General features: G+C 37.0%; 1 long non-coding RNA gene across 1 annotated transcript in view; it reads right to left on the bottom strand.

Moving 5' to 3' along the window:
• LOC140622743 (uncharacterized) overlaps positions 1–22,942 on the bottom strand; it is a 120,264-nt gene that overhangs the window by 81,574 nt on the left and 15,748 nt on the right. Inside the window, exon 2 of the long non-coding RNA XR_012022432.1 lies at positions 17,160–17,290. This is a non-coding gene — a long non-coding RNA (uncharacterized lncRNA). The remainder of the gene's footprint in view (positions 1–17,159; positions 17,291–22,942) is intronic.

Here is a 22,942-nt window from a genome sequence, read left to right as displayed (position 1 = left end):
GTATCTTTGGGGTAAATCCCCAACAGTGCAATTGCTGGGTCATAGGGCAGGTCTATTTTTAACTCCTTTTTTTTTTTAAGATTTTATTTATTTATTCATAGAGACACAGAGAGAAAGAGAGGCATAGACACAGGCAGAGGGAGAAGCAGTCTCCATGCAAAGAGCCTGACTTGGGACTCCATCCTAGGGTCTCCAGGATCAGGCCTGGGCTGCAGGCGGCGCTAAACCGCTACGCCACCGCGGCTGCCTCTATTTTTAACTCTTTGAGGAACCTCCACATAGTTTTCCAGAGTGGTCGCACCATTTCACATTCTCACCAACAGTGAAAGAGGGTTCCCTTTTCTCCGCATCCTCTCCAACATTTGTGGTTTCCTGCCTTGTTAATTTTCCCCATTCTCACTGGTGTGAGGTGGTATCTCATTGTGGTTTTGATTTGTATTTCCCTGATGGCAAGTGATGAGAAGCATTTTCTCATGTGCATGTTGGCCATGTCTATGTCTTCCTCTGTGAGATTTCTGTTCATGTCTTTTGCCCATTTCATGATTGGATTGTTTATTTCCTTGGTGTTGAGCTTAATAAGTTCTTTATAGATCTTGGAAACTAGCCCTTTATCTGATACGTCATTTGCAAATATCTTCTCCCATTCTGTAGGTTGTCTTTTAGTTTTGTTGACTGTATCCTTTGCTGTGCAAAAGCTTCTTATCTTGATGAAGTCCCAATAGTTCATTTTTGCTTTTGTTTCTTTTGCCTTCGTGGATGTATCTTGCAAGAAGTTACTGTGGCCGAGTTCAAAAAGGGTGTTGCCTGTGTTCTCCTCTAGGATTTTGATGGACTCTTGTCTCACATTTAGATCTTTCATCCATTTTGAGTTTATCTTTGTGTATGGTGAAAGAGAGTGGTCTAGTTTCATTCTTCTGCATGTGGATGTCCAATTTTCCCAGCACCATTTATTGAAGAAACTGTCTTTCTTCCAGTGGGTAGTCTTTCCTCCTTTATCGAATATTAGTTGACCATAAAGTTCAGGGTCCACTTCTGGGTTCTCTATTCTGTTCCATTGCTCTATGTGTCTGTTTTTGTGCCAGTACCACACTGTCTTGATGACCACAGCTTTGTAGTACAACCTGAAATCTGGCATTGTGATGTCCCCAGATATGGTTTTCATTTTAAAATTCCCCTGGCTATTCGGGGTCTTTTCTGCTTCCACACAAATCTTAAAATAATTTGTTCTAACTCTCTGAAGAAAGTCCATGGTATTTTGATAGGGATTGCATTAAACGTGTAAATTGCCCTGGGTAACATTGACATTTTCACAATATTAATTCTGCCAATCCATGAGCATGGAATATTTTTCCATCTCTGTGTCTTCCGCAATTTCTTTCAGAAGTGTTCTGTAGTTTTTAGGGTATAGATCCTTTACCTCTTTGGTTAGGTTTATTCCTACGTATCTTATGCTTTTGGGTGCAATTGTAAATGGGATTGACTCCTTAATTTTTCTTTCTTCAGTCTCATTGTTAATGTATAGAAATGCCACTGATTTCTGGGCATTGATTCTGTATCCTGCCACACTGCCAAATTGCTGTATGAGTTCTAGCAATCTTGGGGTGGAGGCTTTTGGGTTTTCTATGTAGAGTATCATGTCATCGGCGAAGAGGGAGAGTTTGACTTCTTTGCCAATTTGAATGCCTTTAATGTCTTTTTGTTGTCTGATTGCTGAGGCTAGGACTTCCAGTACTATGTTGAATAGCAGTGGTCAGAGGGGACATCCCTGTCTTGTTCCTGATCTTAGGGGAAAGGCTCCCAGTGCTTCCCCATTGAGAGTGATATTTGCTGTGGGCTTTTCATAGATGGCTTTTAAGATGTCGAGGAAAGTTCTCTCTATCCCTACACTCTGAAGAGTTTGATCAGGAATGGATGCTGTATTTTGTCAAACGCTTTCTCTGCATCTAATGAGAGGATCATATGGTTCTTGGTTTTTCTCTTGCTGATATGATGAATCACATTGATTGTTTTACGGGTGTTGAACCAGCCTTGTATCCCGGGGATAAATCCTACTTGGTCATGGTGAATAATTTTCTTAATGTACTGGTGGATCCTATTGGCTAGTATCTTGTTGAGAATTTTTGCATCCATGTTCATCAGGGATATTGGTCTGTAATTCTCCTTTTTGGTGGGGTCTTTGTGTGGTTTTGGAATTAAGGTGATGCTGGCCTCATAGAACGAATTTGGAAGTACTCCGTCTCTTTCTATCTTTCCAAACAGCTTTAGTAGAATAGGTATGGTTTCTTCTTTAAACGTTTGATAGAATTCCCCTGGGAAGCCATCTGGCCCTGGACTTTTTGTCCTGGGAGGTTTTTGATGACTGCTTCAATTTCCTCCCTGGTTATTGGCCTGTTCAGGTTTTCTATTTCTTCCTTTCCAGTTTTGGTAGTTTGTGGCTTTCCAAGAATGCGTCCATTTCTTCTAGATTGCCTAATTTATTGGCGTATAGCTGTTCATAATATGTTTTTAGAATCATTTGTATTTCCTTGGTGTTGGTAGTGATCTCTCCTTTCTCATCCATGATTTTATTAATTTGAGTCTTCTCTCTCTTCTTTTTAATAAGGCTGGCTAATGGTTTATCTATCTTATTAATTCTTTCAAAGAACCAACTCCTGGTTTTGTTGATCTGTTCCACAGTTCTTCTGGTCTCGATTTCGTTGAGTTCTGCTCGAATCTTTATTAACTCTTCTTCTCCTGGGTGTAGGATCTATTTGCTGTTTTTTCTCTAGCTCCTTTAGGTGTAAGGTTAGCTTTTGTATTTGAGTTCTTTCCAGTTTTTGAATGGATGCTTGTATTGCGATGTATTTCTCCCTCAGGACTGCTTTTGCTGCATCCCAAAGATTTTGAATGGTTGTATCTTCATTCTCATTAGTTTCCATGAATATTTTAAATTCTTCCTTAATTTCCTGGTTGACCCTTTCATCTTTTAGCAGGATGGTTTTAACCTCCACGTGTTTGAAGTCCTTCCAAAATTCTTGTTGTGATTTAGTTCTAATTTCAAGGCATTATGGTCTGAGAATCTGCAGGGGACGATCCCAATCTTTTGGTATCAGTTCAGACCCGATTTGTGACCCAGTATATGGTCTATTCTGGTGAAAGTTCCATGTGTACTTGAGAAGAACGTGTATTCAGTTGAGTTTGGATGTAAAGTTCTGTAGATATCTGTGAAATCCATCTGGTCCAGTGTATCATTTAAAGCTCTCGTTTCTTTGGAGATGTTGTGCTTAGAAGACCTATCGAGGGTAGAAAGAGCTAGATTGAAGTCACCAAGTATAAGTGTATTATTATCTAAGTATTTCTTCACTTTGGTTATTAATTGATTTATATATTTGGCAGCTCCCACATTCGGGGCATATAAATTGAGGATTGTTAAGTCCTCTTGTTGGATAGATCCTTTAGTATGATATAGTGTCCCTCTTCATCTCTCACTACAGTCTTCGGGGTAAATTTTAGTTTATCTGATATAAGGATGGCTACCCCTGCTTTCTTTTGAGGACCATTTGAATGGTAAATGGTTCTCCAACCTTTTATTTTCAGGCTGTAGGTGTCCTTCTGTCTATAATGAGTCTCTTGTAGACAGCAAATAGATGGGTCCTGCTTTTTTATCCAGTCTGACACCCTGCACCTTTTGATGGGGTCATTAAGCCCATTCACATTCAGAGTTACTATAGAAAGATATGAGTTTAGTGTCATCATGATATCTATTCAGTCCTTGTTTTTGTGGATTGTTCCACTGGACTTCTTCTTAAAGGGGAATTTTGAGAGTCCCCCTTAAAATTTCTTGCAGAGCTGGTTTGGGGGTCACATATTCTTTCAGTTCCTGCCTGTCTTGGAAGCTCTTTATCTCTCCTTCCATTTTGAATGAGAGCCTTGCTGGATAAAGTATTCTTGGTTGCATGTTCTTCTCATTTAGGACCCTGAATATATCCTGCCAGCACTTTCTGGCCTGCCAGGTCTCTTTGGAGAGGTCTGCTGTTACCCTAATACTCCTCCCCATAAAGGTCAGGGATTTCTTGTCTCTTGCTGCTTTAAGGATCTTCTCTTTATCTTTGTAATTTGCAAGCTTAACTATTAGATGTCGAGGTGTTGAACGGTTTTTTATTGATTTTAGGGAGGGATCTCTATATTTCCTGGATCTGAATGCCTGTTTCCCTTCCCAGATTAGGAAAGTTTCAGCTATGATTTGTTCAAATACATATTCTGGACCTCTGTCCCTTTTGGCGCCCTCGGGAACCCCAATTAAATGTAGGTTTTTCTTCCTCAGGCTGTCATTTATTTCCATTAATCTATCCTCATGGTCTTTTACTTGTTTGTCTTTTTCCTCAGTTTCCCTCTTTGCCATCAACTTGTCTTCTATGTCACTCACTCGTTCTTCCACCTCATTAACCCTCGTCGTTACGACTTCTAGTTTGGATTGCATCTCATTCAGTGGATTTTTAATTTCTGTCTGATTAGATCTAAATTCTGCAGTCATGAAGTCTCTTGAGTCCTTTATGCTTTTTTCTAGAGCCACAAGTAGCTGTATGATAGTGCTTCTGAATTGGCTTTCTGACATTGAATTGTAATCCAGATTTTGTAACTCTGTGGGAGAGAGGACTGTTTCTCATTCTTTCTTTTGAGGTGAGGTTTTCCTTCTAGTCATTTTGCTCAGTGCAGAGTGGCCAAAAGTGAGTTGTATTGGGAAAAGGAGAAAAAGAGAGGAGAGAAAGAAGGAAAAAAAAGAGAAAAAAAGAAAAAACAGAGAAGAAAAAGAGAAAGAAAAAGAAAGAAAGGGAAAAAGAGGGTGGGGGAAGCAAACAGAAATCAAAAAGCAAAAAAAAAAAAAAAAAAAAAAAAAAACACGGGGGAGTATCTTCTGATTCTGTATACTTTAGGTCCCTTGACTTCCCCTGGAACTTGTCCGCCTAGTTGGTCTTCTGGGGGAGGGGCCTGCTGTGCTGATTTTCAGGTGTTAGCACTTGGGGGAGCTGCTCTGCCCCCTGCCTGGTGCAGGGCTCAGTGGGGGTCGTTTACCCCGTGAGGCCCCAGGAGGAACAACCGCAGTGGCTGGGGCCAGCTCTGGATCCCTGGAGTCAGCTCGCGCAGTAACTCCAGAGCTCTCTCCAGGGCCTGGAGGCTCCGGGGCGGGGCCGCTGCTCTGCTCAGCTCAGGGCGGGAGCGTCCTTGCTGTCCTGGGCCCTCCCGGCCTCTGCCTGTCCCAGGGGGAGGCCGGATCCTGGGCTGTGTCCCGCGCTGTTGGATTCGTGCTCCTGGTGGTGCAGCCCCTTCCGGGGAGCCACCGCCCAAGCCCCTCCGGGTCCCGCCGTGCGTGCTGCAGTCTTTTAGGGAGCTGCACCGCGGGGTATGGCGCACTCTCCAGGGGCGCAGGTGTCTGTTAGTGTCCCTGGGAGCCCGAGGGCATCCCCGCCCTCCTGGGTCCTGCTCCAACTCCCTGCGAGCCCCTTTCCGCCCGGGAAGGTTGGTGCAGCTCCTGCTCCTCCGGGACGGGGCTCTCCTGTCCTGGGGACACTCGTCCCGGCCTCAGCCCGGCTCCTCGTGGGGCCCCTCCCCCTTGGAGGCCTTTGTTTCTTTATTTCTTTTTTCCCATCTTCCTACCTTGATAGAAGCGCGAACTCTTCTCACTGTAGCATTCCAGCTGTTCTCTCTTTAAATCTCAGGCCGAATTCATAGATTTTCAGGATGATTTGAAGGTTATCTAGGTAATTTGGTGGGGACAGGTGACTTGGGGACCCTACTCTTCCTCAATCTTGCCCCTCCCCCTACATTTTATTCTAAGTACAATAAGAAACCATTGGAGAGTTTGAGAAGTGTGGCATAATTTCATTTACATTTTTTTTTCATTTACATTTTTGAAGGATTACTCAGGCTACTGAGAAAGCATGGACTGGATGGGTGGGACAAGTAGAGCAGTTAGATTACAAGAATCTAGGTGACAGCTAGCATCAGTTTGGACTAGGACAGTGATAGTGCTGATGAGAAAATTAAAAGGATTCAAGATACACTTTGCAGGCATATCTGACAAATGCCTAGTTTTGTCTTAATTTCATCATCTTTAAACTGGAGATAGATATAATACCTACCTTATAATAGGTTATAGTAAAGATTATATTATATGTGATATATAAAATGCTCAGCAAACTGAATAAATGTTAGCCCCTCTTGTGGAAATGATACTGGGTAGGAGAGAATATATTTATGTTGTATTCTAGTTCTGCCTTGAACTCAAGATGTGGCCGCCATTCCCTATCAGTATAATGTTAGGAGGGGATGATGATTATAAAATCATAAATTATTAGAGATATTCAGGACCTTTGGGATTATTGATAGCATCCTACCAGTGAGGGAAGAACAGGCAGCACAGGAAAATAAAACCATGTTCTACAAGAAGTTCTTGATGTTGAATTATATGGCTTAATGAGGCCCTTTCCATTATGAAACTCCAGGGATTTTCAGTACTCCATCATTTTACTGACAATTCTTCTTCAAGGGCTCTTTTAGGTCTTTGTCAGACCTTCTCTTAGTTCTTGGATTATTGTGTTTCTTTTTCATCTAATCTGAGTTTGCAGGTTTCTCAGAATAAAGGCAGAGAATAATATGTCAAATCAAAAGTTTATTTCCTTTTCTGTGGCTCTACACTTGTGTATGCAATGATTCATCTCACTGAGAGATGTTCTGCTTTCAACACTCCCTTGAGATCTTGATTTCTGCCTAGACTGCTTGAACACCTCCTACTCGGTGGAGTAATCTTAATATTATTAAAAGTAGAACAACCAAAACATTATACTCCTTTTGTAAAATAATAGGAAATATACAGTACCAACCATGAGGTAATGTTTTCATTTTAAATTTTCTATTAAGGTAAATTCAAAATATTTTCAGAAGAAGAGAGAACATTACAAATGCCTTCATCCACCTTTAATTTATATCTGATTTCTTCAGTGACTAAATAGCATGGGAGAAGTTGAAACTATTTAAGTTAATAGACATTTAATAGGGTGTTGTACTTACAGAAATAGTAGAGAATCTTGGTTGGACTAACTTTCAGATGGCAATTATAAAATCTGGACAATATATATTTTTAAATTATTAAATCAGAAAGAGACCAAATTCAAAACTAGAAGAAAGTCTATCTTTGGAAAAGATAATCTTTCCATAGTCATGGAAAGAAGAATTTCCATGACTGAGATTTGAAGGTTTGCAGGCTCTTGCCTATACAACTGTAACAGCAGAAAGCCACCTTATTACTGATTGGAGGTATCAGACACAGTCTGAGGCAAGCAAAGCCAAAAGTTAGAGGGATAATCATGGAAAGGAAGGAACTACACAAGGGGAGAGCTGCAAACATATAAAATCTGCCTAAAACCTTGAATGACTGCTATACTTAGGGAAGGACCCAGGGGAATTTTAAAGAATAACAGTAGCTGGGAGGTGAATAACTATAGGAGAGTTCATTTGCTGTTCATCACAAGGAAGACAAAGTTGGAAGTTTGAGTCTATCCAAATTAACTACCTTCTAAAACAAGAATTCCTCTTCAAAGAACTTAATAGAATCCAGAGACCCTACATTGTATAGTTCATAATGTCCAGTTGCCAATCAAAAATCATTGGATGTACAAAGAAAACATAAAAATACTCAAGAAAAAAAAGCATTAAATAGAAACTGACTCTGAGAGGATCCAGGTGATGGAAACTGCACAGAAGGACTTTAAAGCAACCATAGTAAATTTGTCCAAAAACTTAAGGAATAAAATATATACAATGAATGGAAAAGGAGGAGAAACTTCAGTAGAATTTAAGATAGAAAATAAAAAGCTTTCCCAATCCTAAAATCCTTCCTCTCTAGGTTTGGACATTTTTTTTTCTAAGCATGAGGCTCTAATTTACTCACTAAACTTTATGGAGGCACAGTTAATAACTATTCAGTATCATCTATTCCAGCTGAAGTAGGTCTGATCTCAATGAGGAAGAGGGTAGATAGTGGTATTGGTGTTGTGGTGGTGTTAGTGATGTTGGAGGTAGTGGTGGCAGACTGAACTGAAATTCTAACTGAATATAAGGATATAAGAAGAAAGTGTTCTAAATATTAATTAAATGAAATTATACATTTATGGTATTTCCCATGGATTTTGGCATTTGATCATGACATAATTTATGTTTCCTCCAATGTTTCTTGAGAAAGGGAAATATTTGCACAGCTAGTAATATCTGAGAGTAAGAATACTTATTTCTAGACTCTAATACTCTAATAACCAATTTGGAGAAGTTTGTTGTTAGTTAAAATCCCAGGAAAGCCAAAAATTTTCTTCTCTAAAGCAATAGGAAGATTGGATGAAATTATCTCTTTATAGCTATGACATTTAACATCATTTAATAAATCCCAGACATGGATTAGGTCTTATCCAATCTCCTATCTTGGTAGTAATAATACTGTCCTGCTTACTTATAATACATAACAGTTTGAAGAACAAATTAAATGATAATAAAATAACAATAGCTTATATTTATTGAGGAATTACCATTTCTAGGCATTGTTCTAAGTCCTTTCTTTCCATGTATTAACTCACCTAATACTAATAGCAATGAGGTAGATACTGTTTTATTAGCCACATTTCACAGATAAACAGAAGTTAAATAGTGTGCCAAGGTATCCCAGTAAAGAAGTAGAGGTGGGATTACACTCGGGTAGTCTGTAGTGAAGAATAAAGGAATAAAGCATTCTCAGCCTCTGTTGTTAACAATAAAAACTGGTACAACCACTATGAAATGCAACTTGGCAACAGCCCTATAATTAGATGTTCATTCCTATGAACTAGAAATTCTACCTATGGTATTCGTTAACAGAAACTCATACATATGCAGCAGGATACATAGAATTGTTCAGTGAACATTATTTGCAATAAGGAAAACCTAACTGTCCATCAATAACTAAATGGGTAAATCAATTGTGGTACACACACACACACACACAGTACATATTTACTATGAGATATCCTATGTGGTATATACTATGTATATGCTACATATGTGTAATGAAATACTCTACAACAATTAAGTGAACGTGTATCAGTATAAGTAGATCTAGAACTGTGTTCTCCAATATGACAGTCACTAACCACATAAAGGTATTGAGCACTTGAAATGTGGCTAAAGATGTATTTTAGAATAATAATACTTTGGATATATTGAGTTAAATAATTTATACTAAATTTAATTTTATGTTTCTCCTTGCTTTTTTATTAATATGATTATTATAAAAATTTAAACATTTATAGTTCATACTGTATTTTTATTGGAGAGCACTGATCTAGAAAATATAATCTGAGTTAGAATAAACAAGCTACAAAATGACAGATACAATATAAAAGAATCTTTGAACACTACAAAACATGTAAAGCAATATATCTACTATTTGTAGAGCATATACATATACATGCAATTAAAATACAAAAATATGAACCGAAGTAGTACCCTCCAAACTTATAATAATGGCCACCCCTGGAGAAGAGATAAAGGGATAGAACTTGGAGGGAGAAACAAAAAGAACTGAATTTTATTTGTAATATTCTATTCTATTTATGTAAACAAAATATCTGAAGCAAAAAGGATTAAATAGTAATGTCTGATCATTATTGAGAATGGGTATGTTTTGGTGTTTTAATGTTTCAAAAATGAAACAGAGCAAAAACTTGAAATTAGACTAATATGCAGGTACCCATTATATATATATATATATATATATATATATATATATATATATATATACACACACACACACACATACACATTCCCACTTTATCAACGTTGGGGATATCCGAGTAAATATGAGACATTGAGGAGAGAGACTAAGGTCCATGAACTGTCATATGATAATAGTGCATATTTTATATTTTTAAAAGGTAATGATTTTTTGACTATATGAAAGTGTGCTCACTGTAGAAAACTTGGAATTTTAAAAACTTTTATTTACTTTTATTTTTTTAAAAGATTTTATTTATTTATGCATGAGAGACGCAGAGAGAAAGGCAGAGACACAGGCAGAGGGAGAAACAGGCTCTATGCAGGGAGCCCCATGTGGGACTCAATCCCAGACTCCATGATCACACCCTGAGCAGAAGGCAGATGCTCAACCACTGAGCCACCCAGGCGTCCTGGAATTTTTAAAACATTTAAAGAAAATAATTTCCCATAAGCCCAATCACTAAGAGAAAGTCAGTGGATATTTTAGGGGTTTTTTTTTTTTGTTTTGTTTTGTTTTGTTTTGTTTTTTAGTCTCTGAGATTTGGATTTTACTTTTGCAATATCTGACAGATATTTTTAAATGAACCCCTTAATGAACTACGATTGCTTTGTATTTGATCAAAATAATATTTGCTCTAGATTGGGCTTGTTACAGCTTTCTTTCTTACTTTTAAAAAATCAAAACAAGAATAAAGCCAATAGCTAATATTTACTAAAGGGTACATCCTGTATGTTTTTCAGGGTAGGAACTATTATAATTCCCACTTTATACAGAGAAAGATGGGGATTAGAAAGGGGGTTTGTGTTCTAATTCCCATTTCATTGATAAAGAAACTGAAGTTTAGAGAGGTTGAGGAGCTTGCTCAGATCATGGAGGTTATAATGATGGAGATGTCCACACTTCCAAACTAAGGTCTTACAGACCCGAGTCCATACTCTTCCTCTATCCTCTACCATTCTCCAGAACATGAATGTTTTTATTTCCTTTTGCTAACTAGTATAATATGTCAATGTTTGAGACTAGTAGAAGGAACATATTTGATACAGAATTCATCAGACACTGGTATATCCAGATGACTCTTATCTTTTATAAAGATATCTTTTTCTTCAGTTTCTCTCACTAGGCCTGTCAAGTTTGGGTTGGGTACATGTTGCCAGCTCCTGGTTCCATTTAGTAGTGCTCAGAAATGGTCCATAATGCTGAAAATTTAAATGGCTTACTTTTGCATTGCATTCTGCAGCTCTAGGAGGAAATTTTTATGGTTGCCAGCTTATAAAAATAAGGAAATGAGAACCACACTTGATAGGAAAGTAGAGCGCCAATGACTGGGGCTAGGGACTAACCTTTTGAAATACTATAGGAGATGGAGGTAGGGCTGGGGATGAATGGGGGAGGGATGAATCAAAGTATGGAAACAGCCTTAGTAAAAAAATTAAGAGCAACAGACTCTGGGCACATAACAAGCTCTAGTAACTCCATAACAAATGGAGAAGAAAAGATCCTCAAGCTAATTTTACTTCATTTCCTAGCCATTGGAGGCTGAGGAGCAATCATCACTGGGGGTCCTGACAGTTGAGATGACATGTTGATTGGGGTGGGCCAAAGGAGAGATGAAAGCTAATTCACCTGTTGCTGGGACCCAGCCATTCCTTTAGCCTTTAACCAGAACTCCACCATAATACCCTTCCCACTCAATTATTGGAATGGATTCCAACAAACACTGTTTTTTGAATTTCATCACTATTCTAGGTTCTATCAAAGGCCTGGGCTTTATAATATTGCATACACATGATAAATATTTATTAGCAAGAGAATATTGTTTTCCATAATGAGATGTAGAACACAGGCCTAAGGTCAGGATATAGTGAATTAGTGAGTGGAAAAAAATTCCAAACATGTGTTGAGACCTTAATTATTAAGGTAGAGTCAAATGTGCACAGAAAAAAGAGTAACATAAAAAGTGAAGGGAACAAGCTCTTAATTTTCCCACTCTTTATCCTAGATCAAGGAATGGAAATTAACTGTAGTAAAAAAAAAAATTTGCTTCAGCTGCAAGTGTCTGCATCAGTCATCTCTCTCCTGCCAAGGCATGGGTATTGCAAGGAGAATTGTTTATTTTCTGGGAAAGGAAGCCAATGCACCAATTCTTAATTGAAAGAAAAAAATGACAAAGCAAGGAAGAAAAATAATTGAACAGTAGCATCTCTAAAATTGCTTTGCATTAATTTTCCCAGGCTCTAAGAGGAATGTTTGTCCAAAAAGGCAGTCCTGTCCTTATACTCCATGTGCAGACTTAAAGTGAGTTTCCATAGTCATCCAAACGTTATAAAAGGCTATTCTCATTATTCCCACCCTTCCCAAATGGGCCCATAACAGTGGGATTGAGTAGTAGATCTGAGACAGCTCCCTCAGTTGCTCTGATCTCTCTCTACAGGAGAAAGCTCTGCCAGGCGCTGTTGGGACTTGCCATGATTCCTCCTTTCACAGACAGAAGAGCAGCATTGTACCTATATCTCAGTGCAATGGTGTTATTGTCAAGACCTCTAAGAATGGAAAACAAAACAACTAATGACACAAGAAGGATATAAAGCCTCATGAAATGGGACTACCAACCAAAACCAGAATTGACTCTGAGTGGTAGCATTTCCCTCAGTGACAACACAAACCTCCCAGTGATTAGGCAGGGATTGGTCTAAAGGGGGACATAGGTTTCTAGGCTGCTGAGGCATCTCTGACTCTTCACATTTCTAAAGAATTCAGGGACCAACTTTAGACCAACCATTAAAAAATGGTATTTGGGGAAAAGGGTAGTGACTTTCTGTGGCAGTGTATGGCTGGGCCCTACTCGGTGTTTTCCTGTGGAGAACAGTCTGCACTTTTAAATCAACTGGATTTCTGAATCATGGTCTGCTGCTCAGTAAAGAAGTTTTGTGATCCTTCTTTCTTCTTCTAGAAGACTTCCTCCTTGAATCTCTCTAAGCGAACACTCCTTTAAGGTTTCAGTAACCTTGTCCCTCTGCCTTCATTAGTAAGATACATCCTTGGAACTCAGTGGATTTGTTTGTTTACTTATTGGTTCAAAACTAGAGAGAGAAAGATCTTTTTATTAAATATGATTTTTATTTTCATCGATTCTACCTGCATACTATTATAAACATGTCCTATTGGACATTTGTCCAAAGGGCTTTCTCTGAGGGGAAATTGGTTAGATGGAGAATGTGGATAAGAACTAGGCTCTGGAGTCAGACCAACTGGAGTTCAGTCTTTGCTCTGTCAATTAAATAGTTGTGGATTTGGGGGACGTTACCTCATTTCTTTAAACTCTCATTCCTCATCTATAAAATAAGCACAACACCAATACCTATAATGTTTGTTGTGAGGCAGGCACATAATAAGAGCAAGAGCCCAGTATTATCATTAAAAGATAAAACATGGTCCCTAATTTTATGGAGTTCATAGTATAAAGGGGAAGGTGATCATTTAAACAGAGAGATAACTATATCAAGACAAAAGTGCAATAATAAACACGCACAAAAGTACAGTAAAGCACAGATGCTTTCATTTTGTCTGAAAGGGTTGTATACAATTTGATCTCACTTGGCTGAGAAATGAAAAGGTTCTAGGCAAAGGAAACAGCAAGAGAAGAGGCAGAGAGCCATGAAGCCAAAGTTGTAGCCATATGGATTGAGAACCCAGTCCATATGAAGGAATGGTAGATTTTCTGAACTTTATGAAGAATTAACCCCTATTAATTCCTAAGAGGTCCACTGAATAATCTAGTAGAGTCAGGGCATACATTTTTCTTTAGCCTAATGACCAATTTATTGTAGAAGATGAACTGGCCAGGAAGTTCCTCCACACCATGGAAGAACTGAGGCAATGGGTACCCACCCAACCTGTTTCCTGGCTGCAATGGTTGAGTCAGTCAAAAGCCAGTCAAATTTGGTTTTTGACTCATTGGCTCCTCATTCAAGAATGCTGCAACCTAATTATGTATTATTATTCACTAAGTCAGACAGGGCGCAAGCCAAGAAAAGAGATTTCCTGGTCATAGTTTTCTTGACTTTGTTCATTAACTAGCTCATTTGTTCACAGAACATCTTGTCATACCAGCCTTCTCAATTTGTTGTATGGTCAGACTTATTCTCCAGAAAGTCAGGGGCTGATTTGTCCATTGTAACTACTGAACATTGCCTGGTTTAATTTTGTTTCCAATGTCCAGTTGACTTTTTTCTTTGCACCTATAGGCAAACGTACACTAAAAACTTAAACATTCTATAGGTACAAATTCCTAAAAATGGGAAGACTTGCAGTAAAAGTCAGAAGAGCTTTTTCTCTCTGCTGTGCAAGAGAGCACTCAGAATTTGAGGAGGGGAGAATCAAGCTTGACAAATGTCTTAGTTGAAGCATACAGCTAAGTAAAAAAAATTCAAATGAAAAGATGGTGACTGAGCCAAGGCTTTTTGCATTCTCCCAATGCTATTGAAGAACATGTTCTGGTCTATTTATTGCTAATCACCCTTCTTAAACACTATTTTCTAGTTATTTTAGGGATAATCTATTTATGTTACTAGTTTATTTTCACTGCGGCCAGGAAAAATATGATTTCAATTATTTATCATTTATTGAAAACTGTCTTTTATCCAGCATATGCTCAATTTTGGTAAATCTTCCATGTGCATTTGAAAACATTGTGTATTCCATAGTTATTGAATGTTGGCTATGAATTTATTTCTCCATTCTGTTACATTATTTCTTAGAATTGTTAAGGCTATATTTTTAGGTGTACATATATTTAGGTTATTAAATCTTCCTTTTGAATTGACCATTTTATCACTATAAAATGTCCCTCTTTATTGCTATTAATACAAAATAATAAAATAATTATCTTTAATAACATTAAATACTAAAACACTTAGAAGTATTATAACTTCCTTTTGAGTTTGTCAAAATTAACTTTCTAGAATTATTGCATACAAAAGTTTTACTTTATCTCTAGTAATACTACATAATAAAGTATTTTTAATTATTCAATTTTTCCCTCTATTTAATTTTCTATTTTGCATTGATTGTTACAATATGCATCTTTGATTATAATTTACTTTAATATTTTTATCAACTTTCCAGACAATGAAAGAACCTTGTAACACTTTTTAAAAAAATATTTTATTTATTTATTTGACACACAGAGAGAGTACAAACTGGGAGAGAGGGAGAGGGAGAAGCAGGCTCCCTAGGGAGCCTGATGCGGGGCTGATCTCAGGACCATGGGATCATGACCTGAGCCTAAGCAACTGCTTAACTGACTGACCCACTCAGGTGTCCTCTTGTAACACTTTTTCCAGGGTGCCTGGGTGGCTCAGTTTTTTAAGCGTCTGCCTTCAGCTCAGGTCATGATGCTGGAATCCTGGGACTGAGCCCAGCATTGTGCTCCCTGCTCAGCAGGGACTCTGCTGCTCCCTCTGCTCCTCCTCCTGCTCATGTTCTCTTTCTCTCTCTCTCAAATAAATAAAAATCTTCAAAAAAATTTTTTTAGTTTTATTGAGATATAAATGAAATACAGCATTGTATTAGTTTAACATATCTAACAATGATTTTGATATATGTATATATTGTGAAAAGACAACTGCAGTGTGTTTAGTTACCATCCATTACCTTCATATAGCTACAAGTTTTTATTCCTTGTAAGAAGAACTTTTAAGATATACTCTCTTATCAGCTTTCAAATATATAATATAGTTTTGTTAACTATAGTTCCCATGCTATACATTATATTACTAGAACTTATTTATCTTAACAGTAAGTTTGTACCTTATAATCACCTTCACCCATTTCCTCCATCCCCTCACCTTTGACAACTAACAATCTATTCTTTGTTTTATGAGTTTGGCTTTTTTAGATTCTACATATAAGTGAGATAATACAGTATTTGACTTTCTCTGTCTGACTTATTCCACTTGACGCATTACCCTCAAGGACTCCACTTGACTATCTAGTTGTTGTGCTTTTGTTATTGGGTATTTAAATTCTACACATATTTAAAAACCTAAAGATACTATATAATTGTTTTAAACACTATTTCTTTATATCTCCCATTATAGTTATTTCTATTGTTCCTTTTTGATTATGCTTCTAAGATCACTCTCCTTCTGCCAAAATAACTCCTTTTATTATCTCTTTTAGTGTCAGTCTAAGAGTGAGGAATTCTAAGTTTTTTTTGTCTAAAAAAAATGACAATGCCTTCATTTTTAAAGCATATGTTCAGTAAGTAAGTAAGTTCAGTAAGTATGGAATTCTCAATTCACATTGTCTTTCTTTATTTCAAAGATGATTCCATTGCTTCACAGTTTCTATTGCTTCTATTGAGAAGTTAGCTGTCAGTCTTGCTACCCCTGAAGTACTTTATAATTTTCCTTGCTTCTTTTTTTCTTTGATTTTCAGAGGTTTTTACAATAATGTGCCTAGGTATGGTTTGAGTTTCTCCTGTTTGAGGTTTGCAGATCTTATTGAATTTATGACTTTATGTCTCTTGTTAGATTTAGAAAATTCTCAGGCAGTAGCTCTTTAAATACTGTTTCTTCTACAGTCTCTCTGATTACACATATATCTTTACGTGGTATTCCTTATATCAATTATGATCTAGTTTTAATATATTCCTTATATTTTTTCTCTGCCTGGACTTTATTCTGGACACTTTATACTGACCTTTCAATTCACTAGTCATCTTTTCTGCTGTGTCTAATATGCTAACAAATATATCCTTTAAATTCTAAATTCAATTATTGAATTTTTTATGCTAAAATTTCCCTTTCTTTTGCATATATTTCAGTTTAGTAAAATTCTCCATTTTTAAATTTGTTTTGTTGAACATATGAATCATAATTATTTAAAGGTCTATATTTGATAATACCAATTTTAAGTCATCTGTTGGGTTTTGTCTATTATCTATTTTTTCAGTCACTTCTCTTTTTTTATTTGTTTTCCAACATGCCTGGTAAAGTTTAATTGTATGTTAATTGTGTGTGAAGGTTCTGAATGATCATCTTCCATAGAGAAACTAATTTCCTTCTGGTGGGAAGATAATGCATGGGCAGATCATCCTGATTTATTCAAGGTTGGTCTATTTTAGTATACCCTTATTTTTAGGGTACAGCCTTTTAAAAATATTAGTTGAAAACCTGGGGTGTTTCATTGGCATTTTCTATTTGAAGGGTTCTGAACTCTAGTTTTTATATCCTCTGCACTATAGACTACTAAAATCTGTTAATACTTTAGCCTCCTGATAGCTGCATTCTGCTTTGATTCTTGTTTTTTCTTACCTTAAACTTAGGAGACATAAAATGCACAAAAACAAAGTCTTATACAAAAAAGTCAGACTTACTTTTCTTTGGTTCCCTTTCTTCTGGGAATTTGGCCCCTCAAATCCTGGGTTTTTTGTTTCTCCAGTTGAGTGAGACTACCATAGCACCAAGCCACCACTTTCTTTCCATGTTCCATGATTTGGGAAATGCCCTAGGGGAAAAAGCAGTGGAAAATATGGGACTTTTTCAATGCATGTACCTACTTTCTGGGATCTTAGACCTTCAAGTTATGGCTGCCTTACTTGCCTCTTATTCTTACAAATTACTGTCTTAGGTTATTTGTTCAGCTTTTATAATTGTATTTATACTCTGTCATAGAAGTGGAAATGCATATTCTTTCTGGGAGTACTGATTTGGAATTTTTGTATTTTGTTTAGAAAGAAATTATAATGATTTCTACATAAAACCTAGTCCATATCTGGGTGGCTCAGCCGTTGAGTGTCTGCCTTTGGCTCAGGGTGTGATCCCGGGGTCTGGGATGGAGCTCTGCATCAGACTCCCTGTGAGGAGCCTGCTTCTCCCTCTGCCTATCTCTGTCTGTGTGTGTGTGTCTCATGAATAAATAAATAAATCTTAAAAAAAGGGGGGGGGGCAGCCTGGGTGGCTCAGCGGTTTAGCACCACCTTCCTCCCAGGGCGTGATCCTGGAGACCCAGGATCGAGTCCTGTGTCAGGCTCCCTGCATAGAGCCTTCTTCTCTCTCTGCCTGTGTCTCTGCCTCTCTCTCTCTCTGTGTGTGTGTCTCTCATGAATAAATAAATAAAATCTTAAAAAAAAAAAAAAAAGACAAGATAGTCCTGATGTCTGGTCTGACCTCTACCTGGATGGCAACATAAATGATTCCTAGAATTATTCTTTATTCAAACCTTCCAAACAGATCTTTTATCTTTTCATCTTTGAGAAAGGTTTTTGTACTAAATATATCAAAGAATTATGTATGTAATCCTTTCTACCACAACCCTATTATGCCTTTAAAGTTGCTTGTGGGGGATCCCGGGGTGGCTCAGCGGTTTAGCGTCTGCTTTTGGCCCAGGGCGTGATCCGGGAGACCCGAGATCGAGTCCCACATCGGGCTTCCGGAATGGAGCCTGCTTCTCCCTCTGCCTGTGTCTCTGCCTGTGTCTCTGTGTTTCTGCTTGTGCCTCTGCCTGTCTCTCTCTCTCTCTTTCATAAATGAAAAAATAAAAAAAAACTTTAAAGTTGCTTGTGGATTTTTCTACATATAAATAAGGGTAAGACCTTCATCCTTCTTCTCATCCTTACTCCTTTTTATCTGGCTTTAAATAACTGAAAAATAACTAGCCCAGCATCTGGCACAAAATAAATATAAAATAAATGCTGATGAAAGAATAAGTGAAATTGCTTCATTATGTGAAAAATATAGTTAATTCTTTGATTCTTTCTCTTTATTGTTAACCCACCACTTATTTGAATACAAAAATCATTTAAAGCATAGGAAAACTTGAGACTGCTGAGTCTATATTTAGTGAGTTCCACAGGACTGAATTTCACATATTTTTAGTCCATATAAAGGTATGCCAACAGCTTCATTTATTTACTTTGAATCATTTTTTTTGCCTGTCATGTAGGTGGTCACCCAGAAGTGATTTTTGACAAAAACCTCACTATATATACATATAGCTAATCTTGACTGGTATAAACAGTTCTTCTAACATGAATTTCTATTTGAGAACATGACATAGCTGATGAGACAGCTACATTGTTCATTTTAAAAGTATCTCATAGAGTAAACTTAGAAATAGAAAGTCATTGTGTTATGTACTGAATTTCTGTCAGGGTCTGCTGTGTCATGTTTCCAGATCTTGAACATTTTCTTTTTCCTGTGCCTTGAATGTCCTTCTCCCTTTTGCCTTTCTGGTAAGCTGATTCAGTGCTTAAAAATGCTACCTCCCTTGTAAAGTTTTTCCTAATATCCCAGCATCACCATAAGCTTACTTTTTTGGTTTCCCTTTGTTTCCTGGTACTCTACAACAGTGCTTATTATTTCATGCCATTATTTGTCTTTCTTCTTCACTAGACTCCTACAAGGGTACAGGGTATGCATTACTCTTCTTGTTAACTTCAGTGCCCCAAATAGCAACTTATTAGATCCTCAGTACATTTTGTTAAAGATAAAATTCACACAATATCAAATTCACTCTTTTAAATTGTATGATTTGGTGTTTTCATTTATTCACAAAACTATACAGCCATTACTACAATATTATCACATACTTTCTGCACCTCAAAGAAATCACATTCACATTCAAGTGCAGTGACTCCCCATTTTACCCTCCCTCACGTTCTTGGCAGTCATTGATCCATTTTCTATTCCTGTGAGTTTGCCTTTCTTGTATATTTCAAATAAATGGAATTGTACAATATATGGCCTTTTGTGTCCGGTTTCTTTCACTGATCATAAAACTTTCAAGGGTTCTTTCATGCTGTAGCATGAATCACTACTCCATTGGTTTTATGAGTGAATAATATTCCATTGTATGGATATAGCATATTTTGTTTATCCAGTTATCAGTTGATGGATGTTAGGGTTTTTCCACTTTTTGGTTATTATAAACAATATCCCTGTGAACATTCATGTAAAAGGTTTTGCATGGGTATATGTTTTCAAATATCTTGGATATATAGGAGTATAATCTCTGGTAATTTTAGGTTTAACTTTTTAAGGAACTACCAAACTGTTGTCTGTAGCTGCACCATTTTACATTTCTATCTGCAGTCTATGAGGGTTCCAATTTCTCAAAATCCTCTCTAGGACGTGTTATTATTTGTCTTTTTATTATGGCTATCCTTGTGGGTCTCAGGAAGCTTTCTTTTTGTAATTGTGGTATATAACATTTTATTAGTTTCAGGTGTACAATGTAATGATTTAGTATTTATATACATTGTGAGATGATCTCAGATGTATGATTTGTACATATCTCAGATGTACGTATCAGATGTATGATTTGTAATAGCCTATTGAGAGCTTGCTCTAAATGCCACCCACTGTCTCAGGCAACCACAACTGCCTGTAACTGTTTTTTGACAAATCACCCCTGGAAAAAGCTGTTTTCATGGGGCAAACTCTGTGTCAGGCCAAATGAGGACCAACTTAATATGGGGTCTCCCATGGAACCCCCAGATAGGTCAAATAATGGCTCTTTGGGAAGGTGGCTTTGTAGAAGTTCTAATCCCATTCTGTCTCTTCCACTGGCTGCCAGGCTGCTGGTTTTCACCATGATTGCAGGCTATTGGGTTTTAAGGCTATCACAAAGCTAGGAGCAGTGAGTAGGTTCGTGTGAGAATAGGACAAATTAAATCACCACAAAGTTTGCTTTTCAGGATTGAGCTATTTTTCCTTAATGAATGCTCCCTCAGATTGTGCTAAGCCTTTGATTAATTTCCAGAGTTCTAAAAATGTTGATTCTGATCATTTTGTTGTGTTATTGCCAGTGTTCTTTTAACTTTCAAGAAAAAAAGTTTTTTTAGATGTCCTTCCTCCATTTTTATTGACATTCCCAGTCTGTGTTTTTGAATGGGTGAATGAATAAAAGAACTAATTGAAGTATACATGCTCACTAAATTGCCCTCAGACTCCCCAATTCAGCTAAGATACTTGTTCACAAAACAAGTTGATTTATCTGCTACAACCTGCAGATTCTGTGTTAATTAAGCCCTGGAACTGATTGCTGTAGCAAGAAGTGAGATGAGATAGAAGTTGTTTGTATTGCAGTGCTTCATATTGGCTGTCCAGATTTTTTGCTCAGGTATGGAGAGCATCACCTGCTGCATTTCCTGTAGTCTAATTATTTCTTGCTTCTTTCTAGACCTTTCAATATGGTCTTTGATCTTGTGTTTGGAATCATATACTTTTGTTCATATCTTTTTGCCTGATCTGAGTAGTTATCTTGCCTTGAATTCAGACTCTGTGAAGCCTTTGCCTCATTATTTTTTTACATTCATTAAGTTTTTTCAGTCCAGATATCTTAATGAACTTTTAAGTTGAATCACCATTTTAGTTTTCCTGATCCTTCTTGACCAGCAGCCTTTGGGTACATTTATCTGATCTCTTGCCTGTCGCCTGTACTTTTGCCTTGCAGATGATCCTAAACCTCATATTTGCTTCTAGTGATTCCTTTGTTAGTAATGTACCTTGCAATGACACTTCCTTAGCAAGACGTAAAAACGTCTAAGTACTTAAGTCCTTTGGTCTAATCCATGAAGGATTATAGGACTAGTCTTTTGGAGGTATACTATTTCTGGCCACTGTCATCCAACAAACTAAATGAGTACATTCTATTTTTTTTAATTTTTACTCCTTTTAAAAAAGATTTTATTTATTTGGGAGAGAGATCATGAGCAGGGGGAAAGGGCAGAGGGAGAAGTCCCCTCAATGTGTGATTCGATCCCAGGACCCTGCGATCATGATCTGAGCCAAAAAGATGCTAAACAGACTGAGCCACCTAGGCGCCCTGAATGAGTACATTTTAAATACGTTATTTTTAATGCAAATATTTGTACATCAGATTATATTTAGCTGCTGAAAAATACTCTAATTCTACAGACTGGTTCCCATTGGGGGAAAAATAATTCTCTTCATAAAAGATAAACTGTAGTACATTAAAATTTTGAAGAATTTGTTTGAGCGAACATTTATTTGAATTGGGCGGTGCCAAACCAAAAAGGTGTAGGAGCTCTTAAGGAGCAGGAGCTAAGGAAAGGTTTTTATAAGACAGATGCAGAAGCAAAGCAAGGAAGTTATTTGATTGGCTATAGCTTAAGCTGTTGCCTTACTTGGGAAAGTTTAGTTGGTTGTGATTGGTTGTTCTTGTGTTTTGATTTCTTAACCTTGAGGCATTTACAGGAATTGATTCTGGCTTAAGTTTTAATTTGCTGACTTAGGCCACCAATGCATTAGAACTCCCTCAGTCTAATGGACTCTTTAATTATTTTCACACTTGCATATATTTAAAATCATTAAAATTCTCTACTTTGGGATCCCTGAAAATACTTTTGGTTCTTGTTATTTCGTTATATTAACTAAGACTTCATTCTTTATTCTTCTCTTCCCCTCTCCAATCTTCTCTTAGCATTTGTGTCTAACCAAAAAATATATTCAATTTAGTTAAAGAAAAACTATTGCTTTGGAGTTTTTCTTTTAACTGACTAATTGCTTTTTTTTTTTCAATAGCTGTAAAGGCATCAAGTAAACATAGTCTACTGCATTTAATTCATCTATGCAATCAAGAGCCTAATGGACTATCATCTATATAATTTTCATAGTCACATTAAGAGTTCACATAGATTATCTCCCTGTTTCTTTATTACATACTTAATTCTTATTTAACAGTCTCTGTTCTTCCTTTATCAGGTTTAATATTCCAATAGCTAGATAAGTAGTATTGTTTTAAGCTTTGAACCCCACTCTAAATTTTGAGAAAAAGGACGGATGCCTATGTGGAGGTGCTTTTATTAGATTTGACTCAAATATTCATTACTTAATGTCTAGTACTTAAAAACACTGCTACCTCCTTGTTGAGGAAACTATTCTTGGTTGTTTTTGTTTTGTTTTGTTTTGTCATCACTTAGATTTACCTCAGTTAAGTGCATATTCCTGATCATTTTAGAAATTTCTTATAGATACCAACTTATTAAAAATACTTTAAAAGGGGATGCTGAGACCCCAGATCTGCTTATCCATGGATTTATTTTTATTCTAGTCAAAGAGATAAGACCAGGAGACCTAGACAAAAATCTATGGAATAAATTACTATCATATCTTACATTTGTATATAGTCCAAACT

Source organism: Canis lupus, chromosome 32 (genome assembly GCF_048164855.1).
Source record: "Canis lupus baileyi chromosome 32, mCanLup2.hap1, whole genome shotgun sequence".
In the NCBI taxonomy this organism is placed as follows: Eukaryota; Metazoa; Chordata; class Mammalia; order Carnivora; family Canidae; genus Canis; species Canis lupus.
Note: the sequence above shows the minus strand (reverse complement) of the source record. Positions and strands in the feature narration are given on the sequence as shown.